The 20,349-nt window shown below is 37.3% G+C and overlaps 1 pseudogene; it reads left to right on the plus strand.

Moving 5' to 3' along the window:
* Positions 1 to 4,021: 4,021 nt before the first annotated feature.
* The window catches only part of LOC141340111 (potassium/sodium hyperpolarization-activated cyclic nucleotide-gated channel 2-like), a 72,305-nt pseudogene continuing 55,977 nt past the window's right edge, over positions 4,022 to 20,349 (plus strand).

Here is a 20,349-nt window from a genome sequence, read left to right on the forward strand (position 1 = left end):
ATATATATATATATATATATATATATATATATATATATATTAAAAACTTCACTTAAATAAAGGTTAAATTAATTTGTATTGTGTTTTAACATTCATTTATATTTAATTTAGTGATTACTCTGCATACCACTAGTGGTACTTGTACCAGATTTTGAGAACCACTGGCCTAGTGATTTGTAAATGTAAACATTACTTTGATGTCATCTTGATGGGCACACTTCCATTGTATAGTCTTTTCATAGCTAGTAGCTGAATATGCCACTCTACCAAAATGAATGTGTAGTGGCACACCTTTTGTGCACATCTTTATGTACCACTTTTGCAGCTAGTCTAACAACCAGTATTTGAAATAACGCGAGTAAGACTGAATCCTCATTTAAAAGAGTTTACTGAAGAAATGCAAAACGAAAACACAAAGGTACAATAGACTCGATATAGCTTGGTCAAAAAACTGTGTTGCTTCCAACGTCTATAGCTGCAATCTGACCTAAACGTACAAACTAATGACATCATTACGTATTACTGCCAAAAGCCAAAATATAACCAAAAAAGTTCTTTAAATTGTATTAATTATTAAATTATGCATTTTAGATAATACAATCATTATGAATTCTTATTACATTTCAATATCAATTTTCACCATGTTTTAACCTTTTTAACTAAATTATCATCACAAATGAATTACACATAACTGGCTCTTACAGAATGTATTTCTCCACTGATGTTTGGTCTAGTCTCAGTAAGACCTTCATGGAAAAGATTTTTATCCACTTAGACTGGATTCTTGTTGTCATCGCATGGTTTGGTGGCTTACATTGTTTTTACTGTCTCTGCACTCAAATTATTGAATTGTTATTTTGTTTCAGTAATATTATTTAACTTGATATGTAAATTTGAGACAAATAATTTAATAATTGGTAATGATAATAATTATTGGTAATTACATTTTTGACAAGTATATGACAAGAAACCTGAAATTATTCAATCTCTATAACATTTGGTATTACATGGCTTTGTAAAATGCACCATTGACATTGAATTCATCAGCTTGCATGACCATATGGGAGGTAGTTGAGGAGGTAAATTGGTATAAGAGATTGTTTTATATCTTATTTTGTTTTATTTTGTTGTTAGAGCTACCAAATCTGATTGATGAAGTGAAGATGGCCCTGAAGTCTCAGTGTTCATCAACCTCATCAGTCAGCTCTGACTTGGAAGGTGGACTGGGTTTGCCACAGAGTATTGCACAGCCCTCCCCACAGCCTTCCCCGCACTGAAAGCAGTATCCACAGAACAGGTAGTGTACTGGCTTATCTAGTCAATGAATACTGCACTTTTCAATGAACTATTTGGTAAACAGCATCTATTTAAAACTTTTGTCATTGATAACACTGCATAATTAATTGTTTTCATACTGTTGCTAAAACAGGTGGAAATTTCTCCTGGATCAAATGTATTCATTGACAGACTGGCTTGGGCTGTGGCTCAGAATGCAAACTCTGCCTTTGTGAGAACACTCCTGACGGCAGTGTTCCCAATTGATGTGCTTCTTGTGAGCAATCTTCGAGGAACATCAAGGGATTCTGGGCCACAACGTCAGGCTCTTGACAAAAAGAAAGTGGATGCTATCTACAGTAAGTTTGAAATCAGTTCTAATTATGTAATTATGCAGATCCAAAGTCTTGTTCAGGGCCACAATAGTGGCAATCACTTTACACTCAACTTTCTGGGGTTCCATTTGGGAGCCTAGTTCCCTAAAGACTAGACCAGGAGTTCTCAGCTCTGGCCCTCGAGGTCCATTTTCCTGCAGAGTTTAGCTCCAACCCTAATCAAACACACCTGAACAAGCTAATCAAGCTTTTCATCATTACTAGAAAGTTACAGGCAGGTGAGTTTGATCAAGGTTGGAGGTAAACGTTCTGTTTGCCATCAAGTTGGAATTCTCAATTACACATGTAGAGTATGTCACTTTGGTTGAGTTATAAATAAAATAAAAGTGTTCCATTGCAAATTTGTGTAAGTCATTGAAATATATTATTAGTATATGCAGACATATCTTAATATTGACTGAAGTCATGTATGACAATTATATGTATAGCAGTTTATATGTATAGCAGTTATAGTGATATAATTGCTGTAATGTAAGGAATTTGTTGGAAACATATAAAGCTTAAAGAGCAGGCACACAATTTCTCTATTAAAACAATATTAAATCCGTATGAAATACATATGAACAAAATAAATAAATCCTATATGACTTCAATTAGACTAGCATACAATTCAATATAAGAACTTTAAATGATTTGTATATGAATATCAGTAATTTCCTTTATTTTTTTTTACTAATACCATATGCATTTGCATACTGTTGTCATGTAAAACTCATATAAGACTTCATACAGTCTTTATATATGACCCAGAAATCCCCTACAAGTTGTATGTGTGCTTTTTAGCATGACAGTGGCCATAATCGGTCTGATTTTGTATAAGACATGTATTGGCCTTACATGAAACATAGAAGGTAATTCTGACCTGTTCAAGTAAGGAAGATATATGGTTGCTGTATATGAATTATGCAGGTTTTTTTCATATGGGTTTACCCGAGAAGAAGGGGGGCCCTGGTATAAAAAAAGGTTGAGAACCTCTGTAATAAAATAATATGTTGCAAGCAAGCACTGAAAATAAACATGTTTGATATATTAATGTTTGACTTTTGTGGTTGTTGTTTTTTTACTAATCTGGAATCAAAACTGGGAATCGAAAAGAATCGGAATCGATAAGTGGAATCGGAATCGAAATCGATAAAATTCAAACGATACCCAACCCTAATTGTAAGTGCACATAAATAATAGTAGTAGACCTTTTGCAGTTTTGAATGATGTATTACTCTTACCTTTATCAACAAAAATGGTGTTTTAGGTTTCCACTGTTATTAAGAAAAAATGCAAGTGATTGCTCTGGCGCTTCCATGTGCAGCTGCAAAGCCCGCTTTCGCTTTCACTCTCCACACAAACGATTGGATATGCATCTAACCGCGCACATTTATCTAGGTTAAATGTTTAAATGAATATTCTGAAATGCATCAAGTGTATTATGTCTATAGATTTTATTTAATGCAAGTCGTGTTGATTTGAGAAGGCTACATTTATCAAACATGCTCAACTCATTGCCGCTGGCCGCTTGGTCGTTAGGTCATTACTTTAAAAACCAAAAGCTTGAATTTAACAAGCAGAAAATGTTCCAAACATATTTCTAAATTAACTTAAAAAGGAAACAAAACTAAATCTAGCCACTTTGCCATTAGAATCCAAAACTGAACGTTAATGGCTACAACACGAACTCTGTTCTGATAAGTTGTCGGACAAAGACAGGGCTCGGGTCTGAGAGTCTCAGGCTGGGCTCATGCAGGACTCTATTTGTTCCCTCATTTCAATTAAATAAGATCTGAGCTGTAGAATCTCGGTTGAAATCGTATTCGTATTCGTTTAGTTTTTCACGTTTAAAATGACCATAGCGGCAGCTTTTATAGCAAAAGATATCCAGCCCTTTTCTGTGGTGGAAAACCCCGGGATTCGCCACCTGTTAAATACACTGGAGCTGTGATATAAGCTTCCCTCACACAGCCACTTTTCAGAAGAGATTATGCCGGAACCAGGGGCGGAGTGGCAATCGGGACGACCGGGACTTTTCCCGGTCGGCCGGCCGAAGGATTTACACAGCGGATCACATACTCCCCCCTAAACGTCCAACCAATATTTATATCAGTTGCTCACTCTCTATCAGTGCCGGCCCTCCCTATAGGTGAACTAAGCGGCTGCTTAGAGCCCCGCCACCACTAGGGGGCCCCCACTAGTGGTCCGAGTCATTACGTTGCAAAGCGCGTGGCTGTCACTAGCCAAGTTTTCATCCAGTTTTTGCACTGTTTTGTTATCGACAAAGAGAATATGTGTAAAAAAAAAAAAAACAGCAAAATTTGCTGTCTACATCCTGTTTTCCTTCCAACCGGCCTTTTACCGATAAAATGGTGTGCGTAATGACCTCATCCATAAAAAAACTAACTGTCGCATAAGTTTTGGTGTATCGCAAAAAAAAAAAAACTGCCCTTGAGCTGTTTCCATACATAATTTCACCTATATTGCGTAAATTATATAGGCTAGTAGTCTGTTCTTTATCCATTTGAAACAAAACCTAATATTGAATTGTATGTTAGCTAATTTTTATTAACAAGTGTCATGATTTTTTTTTTTTTTTACTTTGTTATAGACTATTTACTTGATCATCAACAATAATCATAAACAGGAGCAGTTATATTATAATCATTTTTCTGATGAACTTTTATTTAAAAAATGGGAATGTTCATTTCGGTTATTTTATTTCTCCTGACAACCGACGGTCGTTAAGACATTTTTAACCGTTAACTTACAAGATTGTTACATTACAATTAAAGGAAATTTTAATTAATACGTGGCTATATATAACTCATCTTAAAATGGTAAAATTTTCAGATGTTTTGAACAGATAACAGCAAAGTTTGTTTTGTTGTCCAAGTTTGTCTTGAAATTGTTAATTTAAATTTTATATTCAATAAATAACACTATGAAAATAAATGTCTATCAATGAAGATAAATCGCTCATGCTAAAAAGTTGCATTTTTCTTAATCTTTTGCTATGTGACTGAATAGGACAAGTTCATGGTACAGTTCAGTCAAAAATAAATAAAAAAACAACAACTGCAAAATACAAACAATGAAAGACTTAGTGACCCTTTATATTTTCTCAAAATATCAGACTCTCAAAGATCAGACATATTTATGTCGATTACACTACATATATGTGCATTTCTTTCTCAAAGATGGTCTATTGCAAGACAGCATGTTTCACTCTCTCTCCCTCTCTCCCTTTCACCCCTCCCCCCTTTAGTCACTCTGACTGTATTGACTGAACACAGACAGTCAGGCAGAGTGACAGCAGGTTTCTGATTTCTTTTTTAATTTTCTTTAATTCATAGAAGCTTGTATAAAATTGATATTAACAGCACTTGCTCAGAATGATTAGATCTCTGTGTGAAAAAAGTTTTAAAGAGTTTGGATGCTGCACTTTAAAGATATAAAAAATTACGTTTATCTTTTTTACTATATCTTTAAAAAAATCACCACGTCAACACCGTTCAAGATATCCCAAATCCGCTCGCAATTTAGCATCTTCAGAATCTTCTCTTCATGTTAAAAAAGTTTGGTGTGAACAGCTTGTTGTTCTTAGGAGGAGTATAAATTTGTTTACAGCCTGATTTTTCCAAAAATCCATATTCAGATCAAAATAGCCGGCTTCCTGTTGTTCATAGCTAATGGGTTTGATTTAGAAAATTGTCCAGATTGATGAGAACAATATATGTGCAGAGTTTGGTGACTGTAGGAAAAACTAACCCCCCAACTTTTGTCAAAAGATGGCGCTATAGAGTGCCTGCTCCACACCCATTTATGACCTTTTGCCAGTGTCTAACTATCATTAATATTGATGTGTGTGTTGAGTTTCATGAAATTCTAAGTATGTTATCTGCCTCGAAAAGACAGGAATCTAATTTTAAAGTTTGACACGTTGCCATGGCAACAGCATTTGATTTATCATCAGCCCCTTCACATATTCTCATCGGCTGTGTTTTTACATTATTTTGATGAAGTTTGAAGAAAATCGAGTAAAATTAAGAGGCTGATTTCAAAGCATTTTGAAAATGACACACTTCCTGCTGCCAGTTGGTGGCGCTATAACTTTGACTCATAATAGGCACGTTTATGTAATCGGCATCATACAACGAACAAACTGGTGAAGTTTCATCAGAATCAGGCAATGTGTGCAACAGTTATTAGACACTTCCTGTTTCTCATTTCTCGCCATAACTTTGTCGCCTTGCCACAGCCAAACCGTTCGAGATATCAAAAATCCCCTCGCAATTTAGCATCCCCAATGTCTTGAGATCATGCTGACCGAGTTTGGTGACAATCCTATCGAAATCCTGGGAGGAGTACGTTAAATTCCACAGCATGCGCTTTTTACTCAGCCCTAAATATCTCACATCCTGTTGGGTGGAGCCTATGACATAGAGTACAAAAGTTGTTTGGCTCAGTGAGATCTATATGTGTACCGAGTTTCATATGAGTACGTGTAAGTTTGTGTGCGCAGTACATCAAGTTTTCAAACTGTGTTCCAGGGGGCGCTGTAGAGGCCCTGAACCACGCCCGGGTCCCAGCCTCTGTGGCGTCCGGACGACGGCAGATTCCAATGTGTGTGCAAATTTTCAAGAGTTTTTGAGTATGTTAAGTCCCCCAAAATAGCCCGGAAGGTGAAAAAAAATAAAAATTAAAGCTGCAAGCAGCGTTGACCGGGCCCTCGCCGTCTGGCAGTCGCCATCCCGATAGCATCAGGAAAACGGTGCCCAGTTGGCACATGCATTCACAATAACCCTTTGGACTAACCCTAACTGTCTCTCCTCCTGTCTGACTCTTTCTCTTACCACCCATCCCACCTCCTTACACTCAGCCACTTACCACACAAACACACACATAGAGTGCAGAGCAGAGTGAGATCAGATTTGTTTTTTAATTTTCTTTCATTCGTGGAGTTTTGTATAATTATGAAATGAACTGTGTTTAATCAGAATGAATAGTTATTTGTATGAAAAAAGTTTCAAAGAGTTAGGATTCTGCACTTTAAATATATAATAAATCATTGAAAATTGAAAATGGAAAATAAAATTCTAGGCACGCTATCTGCCTCAAAAACACAGGAAACAAATATTTGAATGTATTTTGTATTTTTATTTATTTGCCATGGCAACAGCATTTGATGCATCAGGGACGCCTTTACAGACTCTCATCGCCCGTGTTTTTACATCATTCTGATGAAGTTTGAAGAAAATCGAGTACAAATATATTGTTTGTTGTTCGTTCGTGTGTTAGTTCATTAACCAATGTTAACAAAAGAGACCCTATTTTAAATAGTTACCATGTTTTATGATCTACATCCATTTTTAAATATTATTTTAATGATCTATAAGCATCTGTGAAATAATTATAAACAAATATATTAAAAATAAATACATATTAACTTAGTTGATGTATTTGTTTCTCATTCTAATTAAGTGAACTGAGCAGTATAGTGTCATACTTATAAGATTTTTTATTCTATCAGTGAGATTGTATATATGTATATAAATCATATAATTTTTCCTTAAAAAATTAAAAAAAGATTTTAATGCTCTTTAAGCACCTATACAAAATAATTATGTAAAAGTACACTGACAGTACAGTCTATATCAACTGATTCTATGGATTATTTTCATTCTTATACACTGAGAATGAGCTAAATAGCATTAGAGGTCAAACGATTCCTTATCTTATGAGGACCTCTAGTGTTCATCCCTGGTATTAGAGCTTTAATCTGACAAATTTATGTGACACTTTTAATGTTTTTGGGGCCTCTGAGCATGATAACATTTTGAAACTATACGTATTTCCTAAGAATTTCTTGTTCTTTATATGTAAAAAGTTTTGATGAGTTAGAATAATGCAATTTAAAGATATATGAAAATAACTCTTCATCTTTTTTATTGTTACTTTCATAAATCACCACATCAACACCGTTCAAGATGTCCCAAAGCCGTTCACAATTTAACATCTTCAGTATCTTGGCATCATGTTGACAAAGTTTGGTGTGAACTGTCTGATTCTGCTATGAGTGATATGAATTTATTCACAGCTATATTTAAAAACACAGGAAACAAATGTTAAAGTTTGACATGTTGCCATGGCAACAGCATTTGATGTATCAAGGACCCCTTGACAGATTCTCATCGGCCGTGTTTTGATATTATTCTGATGAAGTTTGAAGCAAATTGAGTAAAATTAAGAGGTTGATTTAAAAGCGTTTTGCAAGCAACACACTTCCTGCTGCCAGTTGGTGGCGCTATAACTTTGACTCATAATAGTCACATCTCTGTGATCGGTATCATACGACGAACAAACTGCTTAAGTTTGGTCAAAATCAGATAAAGTGTGTCAAAATTATTAGACATTTCCTGTTTCTCATTTCTCGCCATAATTTGTCGCCCTGCCACGGCCAAACCGTTCGAGATACCAAAAATCCCCTGGCAATTTTGCATTCCCAATATCTTGAGATCATGCTGACCGAGTTTGGTGGCCATCGGTGGAAAGGTCTAGGAGGAGTATTTCAAATTCCACAGCTTGATTTTTCCAAAAATCCATATTTAAATAAAAATAGCTGACTTCCTGTTGGTCGTAGCTAATGGGTGTAAATTAGAAAGTTGTCCGGATTGATGAGTCCAATATATGTACCGAGTTTGGTGACTGTAGGACAAAGTAACCCCCCAACTTTTGTCAAAAGGTGGCGCTATGGAGCGCCTGCTCCACGCCCATTTATGGGCTTTTATCAGTGTTTAACTGTCATTAATACAGATGTGTGTGTTGAGTTTCATGAAATTCTAAGCATTTTAAGTGGCTCAAAAACACAAAAAACTAAAGTTAAAGTTTGACACGTTGCCATGGCAACATGATAAAAGTTATGGATAACGCCCTTCACAGATTCTTATCGGTCGTGTTTTGACATTATTGGGATGAAGTTTGAAGCCAATTGAGTAAAATTAAGAGGCTGAGTTTAAAGCGTTTCAAAAACGTCACGCTTTCTGTTGCCAGTTGGTGGCGCTATAACTTTGACTCATAATAGTCACATCTCTGTGATCGGCATCAGACGATGAACAAACTGCTGAAGTTTGGTCAAAATCAGACAAAGTATGTCAAAGTTATTAGGCACTTCCTGTTTCTCATTTCTCGCCATAAATTTGTCGCCCCGTCACGGTCAAACCGTTCGAGATATCAAAAATCCCCTGGCAATTTTGCGTCCCCAATGTCTTGAGATCATGCTGACCGAGTTTGGTGGCCATCGGTGGAAAGGCCTAGTAGGAGTATTTCAAATTCCATTGCATGCACTTTTTAGACATCCCTGAATAGCCGACTTCCTGTTTGGCGAAGCACGGACTATGAGTGTGAAATTTGTTCGGCCCGATGAGGTCTATATGTGTATGAATTTTGGTGACTGTAGGTCAACCGTTGTGCGCTCCAGAGCCCTTCAAAAGTCGCAATTTTTAACGCTGTGCCATGCCCCCCCCAGGTGACCCCCCCATGTCAAAGTCTGTCCGGCCCTGATGGCCGCAGGTTCCAATGTGTGTGCAAAGTTTCAAGAGTTTTCGTGTATGTTAAGGCCCCCGAAATCCCCCAAAACATTGAAAAAAAAATAATAATAATTAAAGCTGCAAGCAGCGTTGACCGGGCCCTCGCCGTCTGGCAGTCGCCATCCCGATAGCATCAGGAAAACGGTGCCCAGTTGGCACATGCATTCACAATAACCCTTTGGACTAACCCTAACTGTCTCTCCTCCTCTCTGACTCTTTCTCTTACCACCCATCCCCCCTCCTTACACTCAGCCACTTACCACACAAACACACACATAGAGTGCAGAGCAGAGTGAGATCAGATTTGTTTTTTAATTTTCTTTCATTCGTGGAGTTTTATATAATTATGAAATGAACTGTTTAATCAGAATGAATAGTTATTTGTATGAAAAAAGTTTCAAAGAGTTAGGATGCTGCACTTTAAATATATAACAAATCATTGAAAATTGAAAATGGCAAATGAAATTCTAGGCACGCTATCTGCCTCAAAAACACAGGAAACAAATATTTGAATGTATTTTGTATTTTTTTTTTTAATTTGCCATGGCAACAGCATTTGATGCATCAGGGACACCTTTACAGACTCTCATCAGCCGTGTTTTTACATCATTCTGATGAAGTTTGAAGAAAATCGAGTACAAATATATTGTTCGTTGTTCGTTCGTGTGTTAGTTCATTAACCAATGTTAACAAAAGAGACCCTATTTTAAATAGTTGCCATGTTTTATGATCTACATCCATTTTTTAATATTATTTTAATGATCTATAAGCATCTGTGAAATAATTATAAACAAATATATTAAAAATAAATACATATTTACTTAGTTGATGTATTTGTTTCTCATTCTAATTAAGTGAACTGAGCAGTATAGTGTCATACTTATAAGATTTTTTATTCTATCAGTGAGATTGTATATATGTATATAAATCATATAATTTTTCCTTAAAAGATTAAAAAAAGATTTTAATGCTCTTTAAGCACCTATACAAAATAATTATGTAAAAGTACACTGACAGTACAGTCTATATCAACTGATTCTATTGATTATTTTCATTCTTATATACTGAGAATGAGCTAAATAGCATTAGAGGTCAAACGATTCCTTATCTTATGAGGACCTCTAGTGTTCATCCCTGGTATTAGAGCTTTAATCTGACAAATTTATGTGACACTTTTAATGTTTTTGGGGCCTCTGAGCATGATAACATTTTGAAACTACACGTATTTCCTAAGAATTTCTTGTTCTTTATATGTAAAAAGTTTTGATGAGTTAGAATAATGCAATTTAAAGATATATGAAAATAACTCTTCATCTTTTTTATTGTTACTTTCATAAATCACCACATCAACACCGTTCAAGATGTCCCAAAGCCGTTCACAATTTAACATCTTCAGTATCTTGGCATCATGTTGACAAAGTTTGCTGTGAACTGTCTGATTCTGCTATGAGTGATATGAATTTATTCACAGCTATATTTAAAAACACAGGAAACAAATGTTAAAGTTTGACATGTTGCCATGGCAACAGCATTTGATGTATCAAGGACCCCTTCACAGATTCTCATCGGCCGTGTTTTGATATTATTCTGATGAAGTTTGAAGCAAATTGAGTAAAATTAAGAGGTTGATTTAAAAGCGTTTTGCAAGCAACACACTTCCTGCTGCCAGTTGGTGGCGCTATAACTTTGACTCATAATAGTCACATCTCTGTGATCGGTATCATACGACGAACAAACTGCTTAAGTTTGGTCAAAATCAGATAAAGTGTGTCAAAATTATTAGACATTTCCTGTTTCTCATTTCTCGCCATAATTCGTCGCCCTGCCACGGCCAAACCGTTCGAGATACCAAAAATCCCCTGGCAATTTTGCATTCCCAATATCTTGAGATCATGCTGACCGAGTTTGGTGGCCATCGGTGGAAAGGTCTGGGAGGAGTATTTCAAATTCCACAGCTTAATTTTTCAAAAAATCCATATTTAAATAAAAATAGCTGACTTCCTGTTGGTCGTAGCTAATGGGTGTAAATTAGAAAGTTGTCCGGCTTGATGAGTCCAATATATGTACCGAGTTTGGTGACTGTAGGACAAAGTAACCCCCCAACTTTTGTCAAAAGGTGGCGCTATGGAGCGCCTGCTCCACGCCCATTTATGGGCTTTTATCAGTGTTTAACTGTCATTAATACAGATGTGTGTGTTGAGTTTCATGAAATTCTAAGCATTTTAAGTGGCTCAAAAACACAAAAAACTAAAGTTAAAGTTTGACACGTTGCCATGGCAACATGATAAAAGTTATGGATAACGCCCTTCACAGATTCTTATCGGTCGTGTTTTGACATTATTGTGATGAAGTTTGAAGCAAATTGAGTAAAATTAAGAGGCTGAGTTTAAAGCGTTTCTAAAACGTCACGCTTTCTGCTGCCAGTTGGTGGCGCTATAACTTTGACTCATAATAGTCACATCTCTGTGATCGGCATCAGACGGTGAACAAATTGCTGAAGTTTGGTCAAAATCAGACAAAGTATGTCAAAGTTATTAGGCACTTCCTGTTTCTCATTTCTCGCCATAAATTTGTCGCCCCGTCACGGTCAAACCGTTCGAGATATCAAAAATCCCCTGGCAATTTTGCGTCCCCAATGTCTTGAGATCATGCTGACCGAGTTTGGTGGCCATCGGTGGAAAGGCCTAGTAGGAGTATTTCAAATTCCATTGCATGCACTTTTTAGACATCCCTGAATAGCCGACTTCCTGTTTGGCGAAGCATGGACTAAGAGTGTGAAATTTGTTCGGCCCGATGAGGTCTATATGTGTATGAATTTTGGTGACTGTAGGTCAACCGTTGTGCGCTCCAGAGCCCTTCAAAAGTCGCAATTTTTAACGCTGTGCCATGCCCCCCCCAGGTGACCCCCCCATGTCAAAGTCTGTCCGGCCCTGATGGCCGCAGGTTCCAATGTGTGTGCAAAGTTTCAAGAGTTTTCGTGTATGTTAAGGCCCCCGAAATCCCCCAAAACATTGAAAAAAAAATAATAATAATAATAATAATAATAATAATTAAAGCTGCAAGCAGCGATGACCGGGCCCTCGCCGACTGTGAAGTCACCATCCCGATAGCATCAAGAAAACGGTGCCCAGTTTGGCACATGCATTCACAGTAACCCTTTGGACTAACCCTAACTGTCTCTCCTCCTCTCTGACTCTTTCTCTTACCACCCATCCCACCTCCTTACACTCAGCCACTTACCTCACAAACAAGAGTGCAGAGCAGAGTGAGATCAGATATGTTTTATTTTTTTATTTTCTTTCATTCGTGGAGTTTTGTATAATTATGAAATGAACTGTGTTTGATCAGAATGAACAGTTATTTGTATGAAAAAAGTTTCAAAGAGTTAGGATGCTGCACTTCAAATATATAATAAATCATTGAAAATTGAAAATGGAAAATGAAATTCTAAGCACACTCTCTGCCTCAAAAACAGGAAAAAAATATTTGAATGTATTTTTTATTTTTATTTATTTGCCATGGCAACAGCATTTGATGCATCAGGGACGCCTTTACAGACTCTCATCGGCTGTGTTTTTACATTATTCTGATGAAGTTTGAAGAAAATTGAGTACAAATATATTGTTTGTTGTTCGTTCGAGTTTGTTAGTTCATTACCCATTGTTAACAAAAGAGACCCTATTTTAAATAGTTACCATGTTTTATGATCTACAACCGTTTTTAAATATTATTTTAATGATCTATAAGCATCTGTGAAATAATTATAAACAAATATATTAAAAATAAATACATATTAACTTAGTTGATGTATTTGTTTCTCATTCTAATTAAGTGAACTGAGCAGTATAGTGTGATACTTATAAGATTTTTTATTCTATCAGTGAGAGTCTATATATGTATATAAATCATATAATTTTTCCTTAAAAGATTAAAAAAAGTTTGTAAAAGCTCTTTAAGCACCTATACAAAATAATTATGTAAAAGTACACTGACAGTACAGTACACATCAACTGATTCTTTGCATTATTGTCATTCTTATACACTGAGAATGAGCTAAATAGCATTAGAGGTCAAACGATTCCTTATCTTATGAGTACCTCTAGTGTTCATCCCTGGTACTAGAGCTTTAATCTGACAAATTTATATCACACTTTTAATGATTTTGGGGCCTCTGAGCATGATAACATTTTGAAACTACACGTATTACCTAAGAATTTCTTGTTCTTTATATGTAAAAAGTTTTGATGAGTTAGAATAATGCAATTTAAAGATATATGGAAATAACTCTCCATCTTTTTTACTGTTACTTTCATAAATCACCACATCAACACCGTTCAAGATATCCCAAAGCCGTTCACATTTTAACATCTTCAGTATCTTGGCACCATGTTGACAAAGTTTGGTGTGCACTGTCTGATTCTGCTATGAGTGATATGAATTTATTCAGCTATATTTTTCCAAAAATCCACATTCAAATCAAAATAGCTGACATCCTGTTGGTCGTAGCTAATGGGTGTAAATTTTTTGCAAAAAAAATCTGGTGATCAAAAATGATTAGGCTGTAGTTAAGAACTGTTAGTTTTATGGACAGTTAGAATGTTTTGTATATACAGACAAGGGCTTTATGATGGGCCTGATTTGAATTTAGAAAAATGTTTTATTTCTTAAACATGTTTGAAGTTCTTAATAGATTTCACTGTTGCACATTTAGTCTTTTTATTTTTTTTACAGTAATGTGCATTTTGCAGTTTGTTTACATGGTGTACATTGGATGCACATATTTATGACTTCTTGTTACAGTATTCATTTAAAATAAAAGTTGTTGTCGAATTGCCAAATTGGTCACAATACCCTACCCTAATTCACATCCTAATGAATAAACAACCAAGAGTTTAAATATTCCCTTCTATCTCCTCCTCTCTGACTCTCTTTCCACCCATCCCCCCTCCCCACTCTCACCCTAACACTCAAAAAAACACACACCAACTTACCACGCACACACATAAGTGCAGAGCAGAGAGGGATCAGATTTGTTTTTTAATTTTCATTAATTCATAGATCTTTGTATAATTATGAAATGAACGTTGTCTGATCAGAATGACTAGTAGTCTGTATGAAAAAAGTTTCAAAGACTTTGGATGGTGCACTTTAAAGATATAATAAAATTACGGCTATCTTTTTTTACTCCGATTTCAATCAATTACCACATCAACACCGTTCAAGATATCCTAAATCTGCTCACAAGTTAGCATCTTCAGAATGTTGGCATCATGTCAAAAAAGTTTGGTGTGAATTGGTTGGTTTTCCCGAGAGAAGTATATAAAATTCCACAGCCTGATTTTTCCAAATATCCACATTCAAATCAAAATAGCCAACTTCCTGTCGATCGTAGCTAATGGGTGTAAATTAGAAATGTTTCTGGCTTGATGAGATCAATATATGTACCGAGTTTGGTGACTGTAGGACAAACGAAACCCCCAACTTTTGTCAAAAGGTGGCGCTATGGAGTGCCTGCTCCACGCCCATTTATGGGCTTTTATCAGTGTCTAAATATCATTAATACAGATGTGTGTGTGAAGTTTCATGAAATTCTGAGTATTTTAAGTGGCTCCAAAACACAAAAAGCTAAAGTTAAAGTTTGACACGTTGCCATGGCAACATGATAAAAGTTATCGATAATGCAATTCACAGATTCACATTGGCCATGTTTCAACATTATTGAGATGAAGTTTGAAGCAAATTGAGTAAAATTAAGAGGTTGATTTAAAAGCATTTAGAAAACGTTGCGCTTTGTGCTGCCAGTTGGTGGCGCTATAACTTTGACTCCTAATAGTCACATCTCTGTGATCGGCATCATAAGATGAACAAACTGCTGAAGTTTGGTCAAAATCAGACAAAGTGTGTTAAAGTTATTAGACACTTCCTGTTTCTCATTTCTCGCCATAACTTTGTCGCCCCGCCACGACCAAACCGTTCGAGATATCAAAAATCCCCTGGCAATTTTGCGTCCCCAATGTCTTGAGGTCATGCTGACCGAGTTTGGTGGCAATTGGTGGAAAGGCTTGGGAGGAGTATTTCAAATTCCATTGCATGCGCTTTTTAGACATCCCTGAATAGCTGACTTCCTGTTGGGCGAAGCACTGACTTTGAGCATGAAAGTTGTTCGGCCCGATGAGGTCTATATGTGTATGAATTTTGATAAATGTAGGTCAACTGGTGTGTGCTCCAGAGTCCCTCAAATGTAAAAATTTTTAACGCTGTGCCACGCCCCCCCCAGGTGACCCCCCCATGTCAAAGTTTGTCCGGCCCTGATGGCCGCAGGTTCCAATGTGTGTGCAAAGTTTCAAGAGTTTTCGTGTATGTTAAGGGCCCCGAAATGACCCAAAACATTGATGAAATAATAATAATAATAATCCTTAGAAAAACAATAGGGCCTTCGCCCATTCTGGGCTCGGGCCCTAATTAAAGCTGCAAGCAGCGATGGTAGGGCCCTCGCACTCGGGCTCACCGCCGATCAGTGGCGAATGGTGGGCACTATGCTATTAACACAGAAAATGTAGGAGGAATATGTCAAAGTCATTGATATGTGCCAATCTTCCTTCTGCCAGCTGGTGGCGCTATGCCTATAACTAAATATTGGCATGTAAATGTATTCAGGCCAGGACTCTTATCAAACATATTAAGTTTGGGGCTGATTGGACATTGCATGCCTGAGTTACAGTAACTTCCTGTTTCATTGCATTAAGAGTATGCTTTAGCACTAAGCTAAATGTTGCTAACATGTTTCTAGCATGTTGCTACACTATTTAACACTTGTTGATATTTTTTAAATGTTGCTGGGCATCCACATCGGTATTAAACATGTGACTTTCTGTTGCCAGCAGGTGGCACTATGACTATAACTGAATATAGGCATGGGCTTGTGTTCAGACCAGGACTCTTATCAAACATATTAAGCTTGGGTCAGATTGGACATTGTATGCATGAGTTACACTTATTTTTCTTTGTATTAATATCATGCTTTAGCTCTTAGCTAAGTGTTGCTAGCATGTTTTAACATGATTCTAGCATGATGCTAGCCTATTTAAAACTTGCTAACGCTTTTTAATATGTTGCTAGGAGTCCGTAATACCATTAAATGTCACTTCCTGTTGTCAGCAGGTGGCGCTGTGATTATAACTGAATATGGGCATGTATATATCTTCAGGCCAGAAGTCTTATCAAACATGTGAAGTTTGGGGCTGATTGGACATTGCATGCCTGAGTTACAGTAACTTCCTGTTTTATGTCTTTAACAACATGCTTTAGCACTAAGTAAGTGCTGCTAGCATGTTTGGGTACGTTTTAAACTAGTTTAGCACTCAATGGCTTTTTTAGTGTGTTGCTAATAATGTGTCACAGTGTTAAACATGTCACTTCCTGTTGACAGTAGGTGGCGCTATGACTATAACTGAATATTGGCATGTAGATATCTTCAGGTCAGGACTGTTATCAAACATGTGAAGTTTGGGGCTGATTGGACATTGCATGCCTGAGTTAGAGTAACTTCCTGTTTCATTGCATTAAGAGTATGCTTTAGCACTTAGCTAAATGTTGCTAACATGTTATAGCATGTTTCTAGCATGTTGCTACCCTGTTTAACATTTGTTGAATTTTTTTTAAATGTTGCTAGGCATCCACAACAGTATTAAACATATTGCTTCCTGTTACCAGCTGGTGGCGCTATGACTATAACTGAATACGGGCATTGGCGTGTGTTTAGGCCAGGATTCTTATCAAACATGTTAAGTTTGGGGCTGATTGGACATTGTATGCCTGAGTTAGAGTAACTTCCTGTTTCATTGTATTATTAGCATGCTTTAACATATTAGCTAAGTGTTGCTAGCATGCTTTATTATTTTTTTAGCATGTTGAATATTAAGTTTGGGTCAGATTCAACATTATATACATGAGTTACAGCAATTTCCTTTTGTATTTGTATTAATAGCATGCTTTAGCTCTTAGCTTAGTGTTGCTAGCATGTTTTAGCATGTTTGTAGCATGTTGCTAGCCTATTTAAGACTTGTTAACGCTTTTCAATATGTTTCTAGGAGTCCGTAACAGTGTTAAACATGTCATTTCCTGTTGTCAGCAGGTGGCGCTATGACTATAACTGAATATGGGCACTGATGTGTGTTCAGGACCGGATTGTCATCAAACATGTGAAGTTTGAGGCAGATCGGACATCGTATGCCTGAGTTATAGCAACTTCCTTTTTCATGGCGAAACATCAAAGTTTGTCCGGGCGCCACGGACACGCCCTTCGACGAAAACTCTAAAGCTTCGCAATTTAACATCGCAAAGGCCTTATGATGACACTCAGCAAATTTGAAGATGATCGGATAAAAACTGTAGGAGGAGTTCGTTAAAGTATGAGGCCTGAAAATGGCAAAAACTGCACAAAAATCATACAGGAAATTCAATATAACGAACTTCCTGTTGGGTTTCGGATGTTGCACCAGGAGACTTTTTTGTAGGTATTGGTGTGTTACATATGTGTACCGAGTTTCTTACATGTACATGAAACGTAGCTCGAGGGGCACTCCGTTGAAATTTTATAGGTGGCGCTATCGAGCCATTTTGCCACACCCACTTTTGAAAACCATATCAGATGTAAATTTTCGCCAGGTCTGATGCGTGTGCAAAGTTTCGTGAGTTTTCGGGCATGTTTAGGCCCTCAAAAAGACTTTTCACTTTGGAGAAGAAGAAGAAGAAGAAGAAGAAGAAGAATTAAAGCTGCAAGCAGCGATGAACGGGCCCTCGCACACGGGCTCACCGCTGACCGGTGGCTTTAGGAACACAGCAAATGGTGGGTAGTATGCTTTTAATACAGTAAAAATAGGAGAAATATGTCAAAGTCACTTAAATGTGCCAAATTTCCTGCTGCCAGCTGGTGGCGCTATGCCTATAACTGATTATTGGCATGTAGATGTGTTCAGGCCACCACTTTCATCAAACATATGAAGTTTGGTGCAGATTGACCTTGGTATGTTTGAGTTAGTGAAAGATATGATATATCTTGCGGCCAACAGGTGGCGCTATGATAATATCTGAATATTGGCCTTTAGGTGTCTTCAGGCCAGGACTCTTACCAAACCTGTGAAGTTTGAGGCAGATCGGACATTTTATGGCTGAGTTATAACAACTTCTATGTCCATGGCGAAACATCAAACTTTGTCACGCCACCACAGACACGCCCTTTAACGAAAACTCAAGATCTTCGCAATTTAACATCTCTAAGGCCTCGAGATCAGACTGACCAAATATAATGTTGATATCATTAAATCTCTAGGAGGAGTTTGATACAAGTCATTTCCTGTTGCCAACAGGTGGCGCTGTGATTATAATAGAATATTGGCCTTCAGATTTGTTCAGGCCACGACTCTTATCTAATATGTGAAGTTTGAGGCAAATCGGACATTTTATGGCTGAGTTATAACAAGTTTTATATCCATGGCGAGACCTCGAAATTTGTCAGGCCGCCACGGACACGCCCTTTACCGAAAACTCAAGATCTTCACAATTTAACATCGCTACGGCCTTTATATTAGACTGAACGATTTTGGTGTTGATCTGAATAAATCTCTAGGAGGAGTTGGTTGTAGAGTACAGCATGACACTTCCTGTTGCCTGCAGGTGGCGCTATGACTATAACTGAATATGGGCATGTAGATGTCTTCAGGTCAGGAGTGTTATCACACATGTGAAGTTTGGGACAGATAGGACATTGTATGCCTGAGTTATAGCAACTTCCTTTTTCATGGCGAAACATCGAAATTTGCGAGGCCGCCACGGACACGCCCTCCGATGAAAACTCTAGATCTTCACAATTTAACGTCACAAAGGGCTTTAGACTAGACTCAGCAAATTTGGCGTTGATCTGAATAAATCTGTAGGAGGAGTTCGTTCAAGTACGACACCTGAAAAAGGCAAAAATGACACAAATTTTGTTGAGAATATTAATATTAACCGACTTCCTGTTGGGTTCCGGATTTTGCTCCAAGAGGCTTTTTTGTAGGTATTGGTGTGTTACATGTGTGTACCGATTTCCGTGCATGTACGTGAATCACAGCTGAAAGCGCACACCGCTGAACGTCTAAAGGTGGCGCTGTCGAGCCATTTTGCCACACCCACTTCTGAAACCCAAATCAGACGTAAATTTTCGCCAGGTTTGATGTGTGTGCAAAGTTTTGTGAGTTTTCGGGAATGTTTAGGTCCTCTAAAATGCGATTCACTTTGGAGAAGAATAATAATAATTAAAGCTGCAAGCAGCGATGAACGGGCCCTCGCACACGGGCTCACCGCCGACCGGTGGCTTTAGGAACACAGCTAATGGTGGGCAGTATGCTTTTAATACAGCAAAAATAGGAGAAATATGTCAAAGTCACTTAAATGTGCCAAATATCCTGCTGCCAGCTGGTGGCGCTATGCCTATAACTGATTATTGGCATGTAGATGTGTTCAGGCTGGCACTTTCATCAAACATATGAAGTTTGGTGCAGATTGACCTTGGTATGTTTGAGTTAGTGAAAGATATGATATATCCTGCTGCCAACAGGTGGCGCTATGATAATATCTGAATATTGGCCTTTAGGTGTCTTCAGGCCAGGACTCTTACCAAACCTCTGAAGTTTGAGGCAGATCAGACATTTTATGGCTGAGTTATTACACTTATGTCCATGGCGAAACATCAAACTTTGTCAGGCCGCCACGGACACGCCCTTTACTGAAACTCAAGATCTTCACAATTTAACATCTCTAAGGCCTCTAGATCAGACTGACCAAATATAATGTTGATTTCATTAAATGTCTAGGAGGAGTTTGCTATAAACCTAATCCCCTGCAAGGACTTCAGATAATGCCAACTGTGAACCAAATGTGAACATTTTCCCTATATTCTGATGATGATGATAAGAACATGTAATTCATGATGATAACAAAATGTTATTATTGCTTGCATTACATTCACCACTTCTGCTTAAATCGTTACCTATCTGTACAATTTGTATGTGGATATTGCTTTGCTGGTGACTCCTGTTATAAGACATCACTCTTAAGCGCTACATAAC

Source organism: Garra rufa, chromosome 8, assembly GCF_049309525.1.
Source record: "Garra rufa chromosome 8, GarRuf1.0, whole genome shotgun sequence".
Classification (NCBI taxonomy): Eukaryota; Metazoa; Chordata; class Actinopteri; order Cypriniformes; family Cyprinidae; genus Garra; species Garra rufa.